Source organism: Acinonyx jubatus, chromosome E4, assembly GCF_027475565.1.
Source record: "Acinonyx jubatus isolate Ajub_Pintada_27869175 chromosome E4, VMU_Ajub_asm_v1.0, whole genome shotgun sequence".
NCBI classification, from domain to species: domain Eukaryota; kingdom Metazoa; phylum Chordata; class Mammalia; order Carnivora; family Felidae; genus Acinonyx; species Acinonyx jubatus.
The window spans coordinates 9,062,501-9,077,713 of record NC_069395.1 but is presented as its reverse complement, the minus strand read 5'-3'; the positions used below and the strand labels follow the sequence as shown (position 1 = coordinate 9,077,713).

At 43.3% G+C, this 15,213-nt stretch overlaps 1 long non-coding RNA gene across 3 annotated transcripts in view; it reads left to right on the top strand.

Annotated features, from left to right (window-relative positions):
• The window catches only part of LOC106965595 (uncharacterized), a 46,089-nt gene that overhangs the window by 8,169 nt on the left and 22,707 nt on the right, over positions 1 to 15,213 (top strand). The window contains exons 4-7 of one of the 3 annotated variants that reach the window (XR_008293256.1): positions 1,137 to 1,260; positions 3,995 to 4,157; positions 5,094 to 5,227; positions 7,136 to 12,709. This is a non-coding gene — a long non-coding RNA (uncharacterized LOC106965595). Of the gene's footprint in view, positions 1 to 1,136; positions 1,261 to 3,994; positions 4,158 to 5,093; positions 5,228 to 5,321; positions 5,457 to 7,135; positions 12,710 to 15,213 lie in introns of those variants that run through there. The other 2 variants (XR_001428651.3, XR_008293257.1) reach the window with 2 other exon arrangements.

Sequence of the window (15,213 nt, the reverse complement as noted above, 5' to 3'; positions counted from 1 at the left end):
GCAATGCTTCCTGCCTAGGCAGCGGTCTGCCCCCTCATCTGGGGTCCCTGTGTGTAAATTTGGCCCCTAGACTTGGGGACTTCTTTTACAACAGGTGCTCTCCTGCGCTTGTGCTCAGTCAGTGACTCAGTGCTCAACTCTCACCCAGTCTTCCTGCCTCATTCTCAATCCCCCCACATGGCATCCTGGTCTTGAGAAGTGCATTAGCATCTCTGAACCTCAGTTTCCTCCTCCGAACAACTTAAGCAGTTAGAGAATTGCAGGAAGCATCAAAAGAGACAGAGTTTTCTTGAGGAAAAGTGCTGTTTCCGATTTCTCACCAGTCCCAGTGCCTGGGCCAGCGCTGGGCATATACTGGGTGCTCTCTGGTTTCTGAACGAATACATGCCCAACTTACTGCTTATGCTGATATGTATGGTGCAGGGTCCACCCCTGTTTTTGACTCTACTGAGATTGCTTCCTTTTCTACTTGTCCTGCTGTCCTGAGTGGTTACCCCAATTTTAGTGCTTTAGGGCTGACTTTCTTTAAAGTTTTGGAGTCAGCTAAACCACAATGGCAGAACTGGGTTACAGCGCTGGTGTTGGGTGTTGCCCATATATGTGATGGGGATGGGGAGGGGGTGGGAGGTAGCAGGTGTGGAGGGACAAGGGTGTAGACTGGATCCTGTTTCCTCCACAGACTTTTTTCGTAATTGAACGAATGAATTTACATGCAGTAAATGGAACCCAGGTGCTATGGTTGAATCTTAAAGGCCAGTGTGATGGTATTAGGAGGTGAGGCTTCTGGGGGGAGGTTAGGTTGTGAAGATAAAGCCTCATGAATGTGATTAATGCCTCATAACGGAGGACCCCAGAGAGCTCCCAACCCCTTCTGCCCTGTGAGGATACAAGAAGTTGGAGACCCAGAAAAGGGCCCTCGCTCAGTCATGCCAGCACCTTGACCTTGGACTTCCAGCTCCCAGAACTGTGAGAAATAAATTTCTGTTGTTTACAAGACGCCCGGGCTGTGGCATTTTGTTACAGCAGCCTGAACAGACAGCAGGGTACAATGAGTTGGTTTTTAACAGTTTTCTGTTCTTTTAATAACAATACTTCAACATGACAAATTTCAAATATTTTTCCCCCCTTCTTTCCAGGTATTTACACTTTCAGTAACCTGCGTATGGATCCCACTGCTATTTAATTAAGACTTAAACCTATAAAGATGCACATTTAATACTCAGAGTAAACCCTTGACTTGTTTCCTTTGAAGATAAACAGGTGAGATACCTTCTTGAACTCAGATTTCTGAGATAATTAAGATTAGTTGCCATAGAGAGATAGACAGAAATGCATTAAAATGTATCATACTTTTCGTGTTTAGGAAACTCACTTAGTTAAATATTCAGGGCCATTAAATCTACCCAGACCCAGATACCTATTAATCTGCTGGCCACACAGCCTCCAGAGTGATCTGTCTTTGTCAGGAAAGCCTTCTAATTGCTCTGTTCCTCTGTGCGGAAACTTCTAATGGCTCACCATTGTCCTGTGTACAGATGGTGTTCCCGACCCTCAGGGCCTGACCCAGCCTCCTTTCCCCAGCTCATTTGCTACTCCCTAGCCTCATAGGTGCCTGCTGGCCCCCGCTGGCCCCTGCAGTGTGCCAGTTCTCTCTATATTATATACCCTTTGGGTCCTCTGTCTTGTCCTCTTGTGACTTTACGAGGTCCCGCTCACTCTGTAAGTACCCACTTCAAATTCCACATCCAGGTTAAATGCTGGGCCTCTTTAGATTCCTCCAGACAGAATTACCCTAGGCTTTCTTGGACTTTGTACCTGTATGACAATTCTCATTATAATGTACCATAGTTATGCATACCCCACCCACCCCCCTCCCAGACTGAGAGCACCTTGGGGCCCAGAGACCAATTCATTATATGAATATGTAGAATGCCTTATATGAATGTGGAGATTCATATACTATCTAGCTTATAGTAGGTCCTGCATTACTCTTGTTGGAGGAAATTAAGTTGATGGCATTGCATGGTCAGTTAATAGTGTGTGTTAGGATGTTATAGAGATTTTTTCAAGGAATGAATTATGTGACCCAGCCTTTTCTGTGGTGCCCTGTATAAAAGCTCCAGAGAGTGTGTGTGTGTGTGTGCATGCGTGTGCGCGTTCGTGTTTTAATGTTTATTTTTGAGAGAGAGAGAGAGAGAAAGAGAGAGAGAGAGTAGGGGAGGGGCAGAGAGAAGGGAACAGTTGGGCCCCTTGCTGACAACACAGAGCCTGATGCACGCTCAAACTCAAGAACCATGAGATCAGGACCTGAGTTGAAGTTGGACGCTTAACCCACTGAGCCACGCAGGTGCCCCCGTGCCATAGCTTATTTTAGTTCTCTCTCCATTGATGTTTAGATTGTTACCAGTTTTCTGTGGGTAAACAGTGCCATAGTGAACGAGCTTGGCAGTGGTCCTTGATAAGGCCATCATAGGGACCTGTTTAGAGAATTGTGCCCTTGAAGCAGAACGAACAGCACTGGCTTGTGGAGAGCCCCATTTTCACACGTATAAATGACTATTAGAGTCTCAGAGTTTAAGAGAAGGAAAGCCCTTTTGAAACCGCTAGTCCCAGCCACTGCTTCTGTGGGCAAGAAAGCAAACTTGTCCAAGGTCACGTGGCCCTTTGGACACAGCTGATGTTAGGACACAATCTCTTGACTCTCAGTCCATGCTTGGCAGAACTGTCTGTTGCGTGCCCAGGCACTTCCCAGTGGTCAACTCCCCCAAATTGGCTGAGCTCCAGTGGTCAACTCCCCCGAATTGGCTGAGCTGCACGATGTGAACATAGCTCTTGATTGGAGGCCATGAGGTGTAAATGAATGAGCAAAGATTTGGGGCCAAGCTGACCTGGAGTGAATCCTGTCTCCAGCTCTTACAGTACTTGACTCTGAACCTTGATATCCCCACATGACAAAAAACACTTGTCACAGGTGGCGTGGTGGTGTAAACCCCCCTGCCCCACCCTGCCTGGTGCAGATGCTATGTGGGAACTCCCTTCCTCCCACCTGCTTCTCCTTCTTCCTTCCAATGCAGTTGTTAGGAGAAGCAAATCGGCAAAAAATTTTTTTAAGCTCACTTATTTATTTTGTGTGTGTGAGAGAGAGTGCAAGTTGGGGAGACACAGAGGGAGAGAAAGAGTCCCAAGCAGGCTCCATGCGGTCAGTGCGGAGTCCGATGAGGGGATGAACTCATGAACTGTGAGATCATGACCTGAGCCAAAATCAAGAGTCGGGGGCTTAACTAACTGAGCCACCCGGGAGCATCCCCCACCCCAGAAAGTTTTTCATAAACCTTCAAGGAAGCAAAGGCTTCAGAGAGCAAACCAAAAACAGTGTTCTGTGTGGATACATGTAATTTCAAGCTTTATTTTGTTCTGAAAATAATGTCCTCAGATGTTTCTAAGCAAACTACGAATATATTAGAGACATCACTCTCAGAAGATGTGTGGTGATAAGACTGAGAACGATTAGGGAAAACAGAAATCCTTTGATAATCCTCATTTTAAAATAAAACTCTGTTTTTTCTGAGTATAAAACCTTTTTTCCCCCCAATTATGATGTGTTTTGCAAAAACATGGAAAGTACAGAAAAGTATGAAGAAGAAAGTAAAAGTAATACATAATTCCATAGGCACTATTAGCCTTTTGATGAGTTTCCAGGCTTTTTTTCTGTGCAGATTGTGATATGTGCCACTCAAATGTCCCTTTGCTAGAGAGCTGGTAAGCTGCTTCGGAATTGGCCTCAGCTTTTGAACCAAAGTCCTAGTTTTCTAGAGCTGGCCCCAGACGGTGACTGAGCAAGCTGCTTCATAGGAGCCTATCTAGTTTTCAGACAGTTTCTCCTCAGATGGCTGTTGGCTTTTTATTTGGCTTTGGGACATATAAAAGTTTTACATTTTTAAAAAATATTTATTATTATTATTATTATTATTATTATTACTATTCTTTTTTTTAGAGAGCGAGAGTGAGTGAGGGAGGGGCAAAGGGAGAGGAAGAGAGAATCTCAAGCAGGATCCACACCCAGTGCAAAGCCTGATGCAGGGCTCAATCCCAGGACCCCAGGATCACGACTTGAGCCGAAATCGAGAGTGGGATGCTCAACCGACTGAACCACCCAGGTGCCCCAAAAGTTTTACATTTTTATGTAGACTAATCTAATGTTTCCTTTTTTTGATTTCTTCCAGTGTTTTTATGCCTAAAAAAATCTTTCTTCATCCAGAGATCAGGCAAAATCTTCATTTTTTTTCCCTTTTGTTCATAGTTTTATTTGTTAAGTCTTTAATCTGTCCAATATTTATTTTGTTTTATGGTGTCAGATGAAGAATCTAGAAGGAGCTCATTTAAAATAGTTTTCTGGGCCCCACTTATTGACCAAAGGCAAGTTACTTAATCTGTTTTAACATCCATTTCTTTATTCACAGAGGGTAAAGGAAATCCTACTTCACAGGGTTAGGTTGAAGAAGAAAACAGGTCATGGATATGAAAGCATTTTATAAATGCCATAGGAGTGTTGGTTTTTGCAGTTGTTTTTAAGTGAGAAAATCATGTGTGAATGCTTGTTTGGTCTGGTCTTGTTCCAGTCCACTTATGAAAACAACACTGACAGGGCTGGCTCCGAAGATCCAACAAACCCAAGACTACTGGACCCACAGAGAGGTTGTAGGGTGCCACAGAGGAGTTCAAACGTAGGCTGTTTATAATACGTATGATTCAAGGGCCCATATGTTTATGGGTACGGAGCAAAGGAGAATTCATTCTATATTGGGGTGGGGGTGCTGATCCATCAGGGAAAGTGGCCAAAGCCTTTCATGAGTAGTGTCTGATGAGGGGAAACAGTTATTTGTCTCTGGAGTCCTGAAGGACCACAGAGCGGTTGGGATTTCAGGAATTATTTGAATGATAGGAGACACATGGCCTGGCATGTTGAGAGGGAGGGTTTTCCAGCCATGCTGTGCTGTTTTGGAGCTGGCCTGGGGGCTGGTCGAAGTCAGACTCAGAAGGGTGAGTTGGACTGTGTTATCTTGGCGTGGCCACGATTTCCTCTCCTCATTTAGACAAGAAGAGAGATCTCTTATTTCTCATCGGAGGGAGATACAAAAGAAGGTTGCTGGCAGATAGAGAGCCAATTCTTAATCACTGAGAGAGAGGCTAGCTGAAGACCTAACATCCTAAGGAAGGCTCTCCAGATGTAAGCATTTCACCTCCAAATTATTTATTGACTTGCTTTCTTCTTTCCTCTCTTTTCAAACCTACTAGCATGTTTCAAATGTGTTTAATTACAGGAGGTCTGGAGTCTGATGGAGCCCCTAAAAGGATACTGTCCCTAAAAAATGGTAGCAGAGAGAGAAGTATGGAAGAAGGAAAATAAGACGAAAATACGTTCTTCGAAGTTAGGAGTTCTGTCTCCTTCATTTTTTAGTGATTTAGGGAGTTTCGTACAGAGAGCAGGAAGCAGTGGGTGTACAAGATGTACTGGTTGGTTGAATTAGGGAGAGAACAGACCAGAGAAACACCCTTTGGTTAGTCAAGAGTTAACACGGTTCTCTTGAAGAGAGTAATTGGCGGTGGCTGAGTTATAGTAACACTGCACATTCCCTGCTAAGTGCACATTTCCTGTTCAGGACGTGGATTTGATGGGGCCTTTTAAAAGTAGGTGACTTAGGCGGTTCTTTTTATTGGGGGGAAAATCAAGATAATATGGTCTGGCTTTGGAACCTAATTTCCCATTATTCCTCATCAAGGGCCTTCATCCAAGCCACGCACGTCTACTCGTGATTCTCCAAATCTAAACAGAGTGCACAGATCCTGCCTCTGAACCTTTGTTTATGTTGTTCCTTCCAAAGGCTGCACCCTGTCCTCTCCCCTCTCCTGAGATCCTACTCTCCTTCAAGACCTGAGTCTAGCTTCTTTTTTTTTTTTTAATATTTGTTTGTTCATTTTGGGGGGGGGTGCGTGGGGAGGGGCTGAGAGAGAGAGAATCCCAAGCAGGTTCCTCACTGTCAGCACAGAGCCCCGCTCGGTGCTTGAACTCACAAACCATGAGATCATGACCTGAGCTGAAATTAAGACCGGGTTGTTTAACTGACTGAGCCACCCAGGCGCCCCTAGCATCGTTTGCAAAGCTGCCTCAAAAGCCCTTCCAACTTTCCTCCTTTTCCCGCACTCTTTCCCTTTCTGAATTTCTCCTCTCACTGTTAATGTGTATGTAATTTATTTGCACTCATATTCTCTGATGCAAAGTTAGTGTTTTATATGCATACATTTGAATCTTCAATTAGATAATATATTTCTTATTGTCTGAGACCTAGTTTTCTATTTCCTTATTATCTACCCCCCTCCCCCTCATAGTGCTTAGTATAAATCTGCCCCCAGACCAGGTAGCAAAAAGTTATTTGATAGTTTGATGATTTCAGAAGATTCCATGATGCTCACCCCCAGGTAAATTATCTTTGTGATGCTAACAAGGCAGGAACAAAGGCAATGTTTGATTTAGGCTCAGCACGTGGAGCATACTGTCAAGGGGAACGAAATAGTTGCCATGAGGGTACATCAGCTACTGGTCAGTCTTTCTCTTTCTGAATTCTACTGGAAAGTCTGGCTTCCTGGATGAAAAGCAACTGAGGCATGACCCTGTCCTCTGTGCTCAGGCCAAGCATGGGAGACAATAAGGATACCGATGACTAAAAGACAGCATGGTAAGTTGGATAGAGGGATATAGAGAGGGTTATGGGAGTCCAGAGAGAGGGCATCCAAATGAAGCTGGGTTAAGCCATCAGGGAAGACTTCCTGGAGGATGCAGTGCTTGACCTAAGTTTAGATACAGAAGAAAGGAAAAGATTTCGAACACCATCACAGTCCAGGTCAGGAAAGGGTGTGCGGGGAAATTTAGAAAGGGAACTTTTCTAAGATCAAGTTATTTTACAAAGAAGCAGCACTGGGAAATCAAGGGAATTTAATTACAACTGCCTCACGAGCAGGATTTGAAAAGGAGTGGGAAGCTCATGGAAACCTTAATTGCTGAGAAAAGTTAAGAGGAGAAATATGACAGAAGTAATAGGTCTGTATGTGTGTCATGTCTGATTTGTCATTTTTCTAGACAGGCACTCTGCCTCCTGCCTTCTAGGTTAGAGGAAAAAAAGATCCTTCGGCTGCTAAGGTGAAGATAGCATTTAGGATGCAGAAATGGGACTTGGAAGTACTCCTGATTCCTTTTAGGGAAGAAAAGGTCCATCTCGGCTTACCTCATTGCTAAGAAGAAAAATAAGCATTTGTTCAGCAATAATAATGTGTGAGGTGCCTGAAAGAGCCCTGAATCAGGCTAAATAATTTCTTCCTTCCTTTAGAAAATAAAAAACAGCTTGCCCGATTTCTCTTCCAATTTATTCTTGTGGCTTTCCATTCCTTTGGAAATCCGGAGGATGCCTATTTTATGAGCTTTTGTGGACCAGCCCTTCAATACTCAGGGAGGGTGTCCTTGTGTGCATTAAGCTGGGTCTTTAAGATTAATGCAATATGCAGGAACATGTGATCAATGATATGGCATTAGCAACTTTTACTTTGGCAAGTGGCTGCATGTTGAAGGCATCTGGAAAAATTGTAAATCACAGCATGACCAGAGCATCAGCCACAGACATCAAGACAGGGGAATGGTCAAGTGAGAAGGATGGACCTAGAGCCTCCTGGGTTGTCCACACAGGTATTGCTAGAGACAGAGAAGGATGTAAGGATGTCCCAGCATAGAGGGGCTAGAGGACACAAATCTGTTGGTACCCATAAAGGGAATCAATATGGAGAAGAGTCTCCATACACAGGTAGAAGGGTAGATTAGACAATCTCCAAGGTTCTGTCCAACTCAAATTTTGATTCCATGACTCTCTAAATAAGGACTTAATGAGTTTTTTCAATAGGCTCTAATATCTCATAGACCAATGGAGTCCTTAGCTACACACACACACACACACACACACACATATAAATTATATACAATGTAACTATATAATATACTAAAATATATTAAAAATATAAATATATTATGTTTGATTCATATATAAAATGTATATATTATGTAATTATTAAAGCTCAGAAAGATATATATTTATATATAATATATAAATATATATAATATCACTATATAACATACAAATATACATATAAAGTATATAAACATATAATTAAATAGTATATAATTATATAAACATAATTATATAATATATATAATTTTCATGAGCTTTAATACTTTACATTTGTGTAGTACTTTACAGTTTGTGGGGATTTAATCTCACAGACTCTATTGGTTATCTGTTGCCACAATGATGCCACATAACAAAGAGCTCTGCAATGTCAGTGCCATACGACAACAAGTGTTTATTGCTCACATGTCTGTAGCTTTGCGGTCTTGTCTAGGCTTGCTCACATAGCTGGACATTGGGTGGCTGTCGGTTGATCTAGGATGGCCTCAAGCTGAGGTGACTTGGGTGTCTCCTAGCTTTCAACAAGCTAACCCAGACATGTCCTCCTGTGGCAGAGAGGGTGATAGAAGAGGCAAAAGAGAGCAAGCGGAAACTTGCAAGGCCTCATTTATTCCTATACTGGCCAGAGGAAGTCACAGGGCTGAACTCGGTGTCAAGGTGTGGGGGACTGTGCTCCATTCTTTTTGTTAGAGCGGCTGCAGAATCACCTAGGAAAGGCTGTAGATATAGGTGAAGTAGCAATCTACCACACAGATGTGGCCTTGCTTAATCCTGTCGGTGTCATCCTTTACCCTGGTATTATTCCTGCTTTTACAGATTAAAACATGGACACCAAAGAGGTCAGCAACTTATACGAGGCCACATGGATCATAGGAACTGGAATATTGGCTTTCCTGCTATAAAATCAAGGCACTTTCTGTTGTTCTACACCATGCTTAATTAAAAGCATGAATCCCAGGAGTGTTGTCAGGGACTTCCTAGAGGTAGACTGGTAAAGTGTGAGGCCCTCAATGTTGCGTGAGTTGCAGAATACACAAACTTTTACTTATCTGTTCTAATCCTTCTATGTAAAATATGATGCTTTAACAAAATAATATATGGACCCAAGGAATTTACTAGTCATCTAAACATTAGTTTCTTTGTAACCAGATAGTTACTTCCTGTATTTGTCAGAGTAGGCTAAATGCTGTGACTAAGTACCCCTAAATCTTAGTGATGTAGGAAAAAGTTTATTTCTTGCTCATATTGGCCAGAACTCTGGCACATGGCCACATCTAATAATAAAGAAGACTGGTAAATATAATATAACTGTATGGAGAAAAGAGGATATTGATAAATACTTAGCAAGACTCAAAGGAATGGACCATAGTATAGGTAAGTTTTGCAGGGAGACTAGGAGGTATGTGGTAGGTGATGGAAGACGTAACAAAGGAAGATGGGACAGAAAAGCCCATAGCTTGAGACTCTATCCAAGGAAATGTGTAGACCATTGGATCTAAGACATTTTGCACAAATATACTCTCTTGTCAGTAGGTGGGATGACAATTAGGAATTTAAGAATTTAAATCTGATTATGTCACTCCTCTGCTTAAAAGCCTTCAATGTTTACCCTAAGAATAGACGGTTGATGTGTGTTACACAGTCTTCCAAAATGTATCCTCTGTCTCTCCAGCCTTATCTGCTATACCTTCCCATTCACTTTTTTTTTAATGTGAGGATCTCTCATCTATAGGCCATTAATCATGCTATTTCTTCCATCTGTTCAGAATCTTCTTTTCTGAAACCCCCTTCTCAACCATTCTTTTTCTGGCTGAGACCTACTCGTTTGTCAGTTCTCAGCTTAAAAATTACACCCTCCCAACAACCAAAGGTAGGTCCAAAATTAAAACACCAAACCACAGATCTAAGAACCTGAGAGAACACCAACAGAGAACACCAAACAGCATAAATACCAAAACACAAACACATCTATACACATCATTCAAAATGTTAAAAGCCAAGAGATATTATTTTTTTAGATGTTTATTTATTTTTGAGAGAGAGAGAGAGAGAGAGAGAGAGAGAGAGAGCAAGCAGGGGAGGAGCAGAGAGAGGGAGACAGAATCCCAAGGAGGATCCATGCTTTAGCACAGAGCCTGATACAGGGCTCAAACCCACAAACTGTGAGATCATGACATGAACTGAAACCAAGAGTTGAATGCTTTACTGACTGACCTACTCAGGCACCTCAAGCCAAGAGATATTCTTGAAGGCCCCTGAGAAAAAAAAGACACGTTGCACTTAGATAACAGTTATGGCAGGCTTCTCATCACAAACTATACAAGCCAGAAGACAATGGAGTAGCATTCTTACATTTCTGAAAGAAGAAAATGTCAACCCAGAATTCCATACCCAGCAAAAATATCTTTTGAAGATTAGGAAGAAATAAAAAAATCTCATTGGACAAATAAAAACTGAACTAATTTACTTTTAGCAGACTTAGAAGTACAATAAATGTTAAAGGAATTTCCTCAAGAAAATAAAAATGATACCAGACAGACTCTTGGATCTACACAAAGAAATGAAGAGCACTGGAAATGGAATAAATGAAGATAAATTTAAATGCATTATTTCTTCAAATATTTTTCTGCCATGTTTTCTTCTTCTGGGATCCCAAATATATGCATATTAGACTCTTCAATATTGTCCCACAGTTCTTGGGTGCCTTTTTTTTTTTTTTTGGGCTCTTTTTTCCTTTGGGTTTTCCTTTGGGTAATTTCTATTGACCTATCTTTAAACTTACTTATTAATTCCCTTATTCATTTCAAGTCTATGATGTGCCCATTGGAAACATTCTTTATCTCTGTGACTATGGTTTTCATTTCTAGCATTTTCATTTGATTCTTTTTTACAGTTTCTCTCTCTTAGTGGAAGTTACCCATCTCATCATGTATGTTTTTCATTTTTTCCACTAGAGCCTTTTACCATAATAATCATAAGTATTTAAAAATTCCCTGTTTGGTGGTTCTGACATGTGTGTCACATCTGAGTCTGGTTCTATGGATTGCTTTGCCTCTTGACAATGTTTTTGTTGTTCTTGTTTCCTTGCATACCTTGTAATTTTTTGATGAAAGCCAGACATCTTGTCTAGGGTATTAGAGACTGAGTTAAATAGTTGTTACCCCTGGAAATGGACATTTTTTCCTATTCTTAGCATTTAGTGTGGAGGGTTGAATCAGCCTAATTAAGAGTTGGAAACCAGTTTGGGATTTGTCGTTGCTATGGTTACTTTCATTATAACACAGTTTTAAACTCCTTTGGTGTTGGGCGCCTGGATGGCTCAGCCGGTTAAGTGTCTGACCAGTTTAGGTCATGATCTTGTGGTCCATGAGTTCGAGTCCTGTGCCAGGCTCTGTGCTGACAGCTCAGAGTCAGGAGCCTGCTTCAGATTCTGTGTCTCCCTATGTCTCTGCCTCTCTCTCTGTCTCAAAAATAAATAAAAACATTAAAAATTTTTAAATTTCTCTGGTGTTTAGGGTGGTGGCTGGTTTGTTGGAAGGTTTTCTCCCCACGGTGTCTGCTCTACCTTTGGGTGTAGATCTTCCTTTTGCCCTGTGCTTCCATGGGGGTTTCTCACCACGATTTTGCACCTCTTTCAGCAGTAGAGTACTATCAGTAGTTACTAGATGCTTATTAGCCTGGTGGGGGGTGGGGAGCATTCTCTGATGTTCTGATTAAGTCTCCATTGTAGCCAGGCCTTGTGTCTCTACATCTTGGAGGTGGTGCTTTCTTAGTGGTTTTCCTTTACCTTTAACTATAGGTCTGGGTCCAGAACATATTCCTGCTCCTTCCCAAGACTATAGAGCTGCTCCCCTGCCTTTCCCCAGCTACAATAGCTTTTCACCAGTGTCCTAGGATTGACAGGGTTTGTTGCCCTTCTGCCAATATTTCCAAGCTAGATTTGATAGGAGATAAGAATCTAAGTGGAATTTCAGACATTTCCCACAGTGTCTGCTACTTCTTTCTCCCAGGCCTGCAGCGCATAGGATGCTGCCTGAAGACTCGTGTCCTATTCTCCATCTTTTTTGTGTATCCTTAATGAGGTCTGTGGAGGAAAACCTGTTAGAGGGTGTGAATTTGCCTTTGTCTGTGTCCCAAGGGGTTCTATAGCCTCTTGCTGGTCTAAGCTCAGCCTTTAGCAATTTGTTGAAATTTTTGTTGATTTTTATTCTTTGTTTATATATTTATTTTTGAGAGAGAGAGAGAGAGAGAGAGAGCGCACACATGAACTGGAGAGGGACAGAGAGAGAGGGAGTGAGAGAATTCCAAGCAGGCTCCATGTTCTCAGTGCAGAGCCTGACATGGGGCTCAATCACATGAACCACGAAATCATGACCTGACCTAAAATCAAGAGTCTGATGCTTAACAGACTAACCCACACAGGTGTGCCAATTTGTTGAAATTTTTAGCTGAATTAGTCTTATCTGGGTCCAGCGGCACTGGCCCCAGATAATCAAGTGCTTATATTTGTCTCTCTCTGGAGGTTCCTGTAGTTTCCTTGGGTTTGGGGTTAGCTGACTGTCTTTCAGTCCCAGATCTCTGATGGGTCAAGAAAGGTGAATTTGCAGATTATTCAGCTTTTCTTTTTCTTGATGTAATGGTAGGAGTGATGTTCTTTCCAGTTTTCTACATCCTAAGTGGGAAGCTAACACATAATTCTTTTTTTTTTTTTTAATTTTTTTTCAACATTTTTTATTTATTTTTGGGACAGAGAGAGACAGAGCATGAACAGGGGAGGGGCAGACACAGAATCGGAAACAGGCTCCAGGCTCCGAGCCATCAGCCCAGAGCCTGACGCGGGGCTTGAACTCACGGACCGCGAGATCGTGACCTGGCTGAAGTCGGACGCTTAACCGACTGCGCCACCCAGGCGCCCCAATAATTCTTAAAACATTTGTGTATCAATTTTTCCATTTTTCAAGAGTATAGAACAGTATTTATTATAGTATCATTTCCAGACCATCAGTATCAGAGTGTTAAGGCTTATTAAAAATGCTGATTATGGAGCCACACTCCAGGCTTATAAATCTGAAAATCTAAGGGCATTCATTTTACCAAGCTCCCCAGGTGATTCTCATGCATTTTTTAAAAAAGTTTATTTATTTTGAGAGAGAGAGAGAGAGAGAGGAGGAGGGGTAGAGAGAGAGGGAAACAGAGAATCCCAAGCAGGCTGTGTGGGGCTCGAACCCACGAAACTGTGAAATCATGACCTGAACTGAAACCAAGAGTCGGATGCTTAACCCACTGAGCCACCCAGGTGCCCCATCTCATGCATTTTGAAATTTGAAAATGGTTGGATTCACAATTAGCCGTGAACATTTATTGGCACTTATTATAGTGCACCCGGCATATTACAAAGATTATCTTACTTAATCTCACAACAAACCTATGATATAGGCACTTTTATCATCCTTTTTTTTTCTAAATTTTTTAATGTTTATTTTTGAGAGAGAGAGGCGCGTGCGAGTAGAGGAAGGGAAGAGAGAGAGGGAGACACAGAATCCAAAGCAGGCTCCAGGCTCTGAGCTGTCAGCACAGGGCCTGACAGGGGGCTTGAACTTGTAGACTGTGAGATCATGACCTGAGCCGAAGCCGGGTGCTGAGCCACCCAGGCGCCCCTATCGTCCTTCCTTATACACTATGCAGCTGGGTCTCAAAGAGGTTAATTAGCTTATCCAAGGTAACACAGCTGGGATACAGCAGGGGTGGAATTTGAACTCAGATGGTCTGATTCTGAAGCCCCAGATCTTTTTAAACATTGAGCTATAATTCACATTTCTATCTTTTAAAGCGTACCATCAGTGGTTTTTATTATATTTACAAGATGATACAATCATCACCACTCTCTAATGGCACATTTTACTTTAATCGCCCCCCCCCCAAAAGCAATTTGGTACCTGCTAGCAGGCACCCCCCCCCCCCCCCCGCCCCCCTCCAGCTCCTGGCACTCACTAACTCACTTTCCATCTCTAAGGATTTGTCTCTTCGGGACATTTCATGTAAATGCAATCGTACAATACGTGGCCTTTTGTGTCTGGCTTCTTTCACTTAGTAAAGCTGGAGATCTTAACCACCGTGTCAGAAAATTAGAAACGGGATCGTATCTGCTTAGACAAAAAGAACTAACACCTGTCAGCTCGCTGGTGCAGGAGGAGACAGGCTACCCAGGAGACACAAAGACAAGAATTCCATTCAGTTTAGTGAAGACTAATAAAGACCACGTGTGTTACGCGCGAGAGCGGTTTCGCGCGGGGAGGGGGGTACCTGGGTGGTGGGGTCTGGGGTCCGGGGCGGTTCCGGCTTCAGGTGGCCGCATTCCCCGCGGGCTCCAGATGCCCGGAGCAGAGGGGAACCCGGCGGGCGCGCAGGAGGCGACGTCCCCGCGGAAGCTTCTGCAGGAGTCCCAATGTCCGTGACCTTGGCGCGCCCCGCCGCTGCCGTGCGCAGCTCTGGGCCGGGCTGCGAAGGCGGCTCCCCACGCAAACTCAAGCTCCCCGAGCCGCGAGAGAGGCTGGGGGAGCCGCAGAAATGCGTTCGTCAGGAGGTTTGGTCAAGCCTCCCTGATGAGGCTGGAGCACTGATGACAGGACGCGGCCAAACTTCAGGCTTGGGCCTGACGCCCTGGACCGTCCCGCCTCCCCCCCACCTACAGGAATGATGGTACAGTTTTGAGGCGGCCTCTACAACGCTTTGCAAAAAGTTCGTGGGTTTGGTTTGTTAGGAAGAGTTGAAATGAAGAATGTGAGTGGAGAGAGAAAACTGGGGTGCCTCCTGAGAGCAAAATCTGGGGCCGGATACTCCATATGGATGCACATCAGAATTGCCCCTGGGGTGTGATAAAAATAGATTTCTGGGCTTCACTGGGGGAAATTCTGGTTTTGGGGTCTAAACAGGGCCCCGTGTCCCGTGATTCTAACAGGCCTCTGCAGGTGATGACGAGTGAGGGGCCAGGGCCAGGCTGGCACGCACAGCTGGAGGGTAATAGTTTTCCGCGTTTAATGTGCATGCGAATCATCTGAAGGTCTTATTAAAATTCAGAATCTAATTCATTCAGCAGGTCGGAGAAGGGGCCGGAGAGTCTTTGGTTCTGACGACCTCCTGATTCACTATCTGGGGACCACCTTTTGAATGGCAAGGTTGTAGGGGATACCCGCTTAAGGATAGA